General features: G+C 63.5%; 1 non-coding gene across 1 annotated transcript; it reads left to right on the top strand.

The window, feature by feature from the left end:
- Window positions 1-656: 656 nt before the first annotated feature.
- LOC131865018 (5S ribosomal RNA) lies at window positions 657-775 on the top strand. The gene has a single exon (XR_009363744.1). It is a non-coding gene; the product is annotated as a 5S ribosomal RNA (ribosomal RNA).
- Window positions 776-3,744: the final 2,969 nt, after the last annotated feature.

The following is a 3,744-nucleotide window of genomic DNA, read 5'->3' as shown; positions in this document are numbered from 1 at the left end:
CCTGGGAACCCAATTTTGGTCCTCGGGTCCCATTTTTTTTTGTCTCGCATCCCACTTTTGGCCTGTGGCCTTTTCGGGGTCGATTCTCGTTTTGGGCATCAGAGCATGTTTCTTCTCCTAAAACCCAATATTTGTTTATTAAGTCTCGGAACACATTTTTGTTCTCGTGGACCCATCATGGGTCTTGGAACGCATTTGTGGTCCTTGGGTCCCATTTTGCATCCCGAAACTTGTGTTTTGGTGCTTGATCCCTATTTTGGGTGCCCACCTTGCACCAAGTGCGCACCCGGGGCAAACCGAGCGCCTTGGTGCACCGGGGCAAGATCGAGCGTGCACCCGAGGCGCCCCGAACATGCACCAAGGTGCACTCGGCCCACATGTGAGCGCAGGTCGTTGCGCCCGAGGTGGTGTGTGGGCACCGCGTTGCAGACGGGACACTGCACGCACACGACGCCCCCTCCAGGTGCACGCACGTAGGCCGGGCCGGGTGCACACCCGACGCCCTAGCAAGGTGCGCGCACCCGGGCAGGGCTCACACTTGGCGAACGGGGCGCACTTCGCGAGGGAGGGTGTGCACCTCGACGGGGGTGGGTGGCCGGGGTGGATTCGCACGTGGGTCGCGGTTTGCTAAGTACACACTGCGACAAGCTCATAACGGGTGCGATCATACCAGCGTTAGTGCACCGGATCCCATCAGAACTCCGCAGTTAAGCGCGCTTGGGCCGGAGTAGTACTGGGATGGGTGACCTCCCGGGAAGTCCCGGTGTTGCACCCTTTTTTAGTTTTTCGCCGGGCGTCGCAATGCTATTTGAATAAACCTTTTGCCCGTTTGCGTTCTCGTCGGGGCCGGGCCGGGCCGGGGTGCGCTGCCCGCACTACCGCGCGCGCGGGGGCGACACCGAGCGCGCACCCGAGGCGCCCCGAGCACACAGGCCACGGTGCAACCCGGGCGTTGTGCGCGCACCCCGGTGCGCCCGAGGTGCTGCGCGCGCACCCAGGTGAAATCGGTGTGCACCTCGGCCAGTGCGCGCTCGGTCGAGTCGCGCACGTTGGCCAAGGTGCACGGTGATGTTTCTTACTCTAAGGTTCCGCACCAGACGCCCGGGACAGGTGAGCGAAGCTGGGCGGGGCCGGGTGCGCGGCCGGGGCAGGTGCACGCAGCTGGAGAGAGCTTTGGAGCACACTTCGGAGCGCACCAATGATGCGCTCCATTCAAAAGTTTCCTGAAAAGGCAAAAAAAGTTGAGATTATAGAATTTCCCACTTGAGAGATTGTAAAAAAAAAAAATTTAAAATGAAGGAAACGCGGGTGCCAAGGTGTGCGCAGCCCAGCCCACCCTGGCGAAGGTGCACGCAAGGTGCGCACCCGAGGCAAACCGGACAATTAACCCAACTTTCGACTTCGCGCGCACCTTGGAGCGCACTTCGGAGCGCTCCTTGGTGCGCACCAATCTTGGGCACCTCGGAGTGCACCATGGCGCCCACCAAGGTGCGCACCCGGGGCAAACCGAGCTCCGACTTCGTGCGCACCTTGGAGCGCACGAAAGGTGCGCACCATGGCGCCCACCAAGGTGCGCAGCCCAGCCAAGGCGTGCGCATCAAGGTGCGCACCCTGGCGAAGGTGCGCACCCGGGGCAAACCGAGCTCCGACTTCGTGCGCACCTTGGAGCGCACAAAAGGTGCGCAACCCAGCCAAGGTGTGCGCACCCCGGTCAAACCGAGCTCCGAATCGTGCGCACCAGAGGTGCACGCCATCGTGCGCACCTTGGAGCACACTTCGGAGCCCTCCTTGGTGCGCGCCGATGTTGCGCACCTCGGAGCGCACCCGGGGAAAACAATGCAATTAACCCGACTTTCGACTTCGTGGGCACCTCGGAGCGCTCTCGGGTTCGCACCTCGGAGCACACCGAGGTGCGCACCTTTGATGCGCTGCCTTCACCAATTTCCAGAAAAGGCAAGAAAACATTGAGAAGGTGTGCGCACCGAGGTGCCCACCCTGGCGAAGGTGCACGCGAGGTGCGCACCCGGGGCAAACCGGGCTCCGACTTCGTGCACGCCGCACCTTGGAGCACACTTCGGAGCGCTCCTTGGTGCGCACCAGGGCGCGCAACCCAGCCGAGGTGCCCACCCCGGCGAAGGTGCACGCGAGGTGCGCACCCGGGGCAAACCGGGCTCCGACTTCGTGCACGCCATGGTGCCCACCGCGGCGAAGGTGCACGCGAGGTGCGCACCCGGGGCAAACCGGGCTCCGACTTCGTGCACGCCGCACCTTGGAGCACACTTCGGAGCGCTCCTTGGTGCGCACCATGGTGCCCACCAGGGCGCGCAACCCCGCCGAAGGTGCACGCGAGGTGCGCACCCGGGGCAAACCGGGCTCCGACTTCGTGCACGCCGCACCTTGGAGCACACTTCGGAGCGCTCCTTGGTGCGCACCATGGTGCCCACCAGGGCGCGCAACCCCGCCGAAGGTGCACGCGAGGTGCGCACCCGGGGCAAACCGGGCTCCGACTTCGTGCACGCCATGGTGCGCACCGCGGCGAAGGTGCGCACCCGGGGCAAACCGGGCTCCGACTTCGTGCACGCCGCACCTTGGAGCACACTTCGGAGCGCTCCTTGGTGCGCACCAGGGCGCGCAACCCAGCCGAGGTGCCCACCCCGGCGAAGGTGCACGCGAGGTGCGTACCCGGGGCAAACCGGGCTCCGACTTCGTGCACGCCGCACCTTGGAGCACACTTCGGAGCGCTCCTTGGTGCGCACCATGGTGCCCACCAGGCCGCGCAACCCAGCCAAGGTGTGCGCACCAAGGTGCACGCGAGGTGCGCACCCGGGGCAAACCGGGGTCCGACTTCGTGCACGCCGCACCTTGGAGCACACATCGGGGCGCTCCCGGGTTCGCACCGGCGTTGCGCACCGTGGTGGGCACCTCGGAGCACACCAAGGTGGGCAGCGAGGTGCGCACCTTTGATGCGATGCCTTCACTAATTTCCATAAAAGGCAAAAAAAAACGAGATTTTAAAATTTCCGTTTTGAAAGATAGTGAGAAAAAGGGAATGCTGGTGCCATCTTGAGCCCGCCCTGGTGCGCAGCCCAGCCAAGGTGTGCGCACCAAGGTGCCCACCCTGGCGAAGGTGCGCGCCCGGGCAATTAACCCAACTTCCAACTTCGCGCGCGCCAGGGTGGGAGCGCACCCAACAACCGGGCCTGGGAAGAGCCAATGCGAGAAACCCCACCAAACGCTCTGACAAAAAAAGAGGGGGCGCTCCAGTAACCCCGCTTCGGAGCGCACCCTGGGCAAACCCAGCCAAGGTGCCCACCCCGGCCAAGGTGCAGGCGAGGTGCGCACCCGGGGCAAACCGGGCTCCGACAACGTGCACGCCGCACCTTGGAGCACACTTCGTAGCGCTCCCGGGTGCGCACCTCAGAGCACACCAAGGTGGGCAGCGAGGTGCGCACCTTTGATGCGCTGCCTTCACTAATTTCCAGAAAAGGCAAAAAAAAAAGGAGATTTTAAAATTTCCGTTTTGAAAGATAGTGAAAAAAACGGAACGCGCGTGCCATCTTGAGCCCGCCCTGGTGCGCAGCCCAGGTAAGGTGCCCACCCTGGCAAAGGTGCGCACCCGGGCAATTAACCCTACTTCCGACTTCGTGCGCGCCAGGGTGGCAACCGGGCCTCGGAAGAGCCAATGCGAGAAACCCCACCAAACGCTCCGACAAAAAAAGAGGCGGCGCTCCAATAACCCCGCTT

This window comes from Cryptomeria japonica, unplaced genomic scaffold, assembly GCF_030272615.1.
Source record: "Cryptomeria japonica unplaced genomic scaffold, Sugi_1.0 HiC_scaffold_100, whole genome shotgun sequence".
Lineage (NCBI taxonomy): Eukaryota > Viridiplantae > Streptophyta > Pinopsida > Cupressales > Cupressaceae > Cryptomeria > Cryptomeria japonica.
Note: the sequence above shows the minus strand (reverse complement) of the source record. Positions and strands in the feature narration are given on the sequence as shown.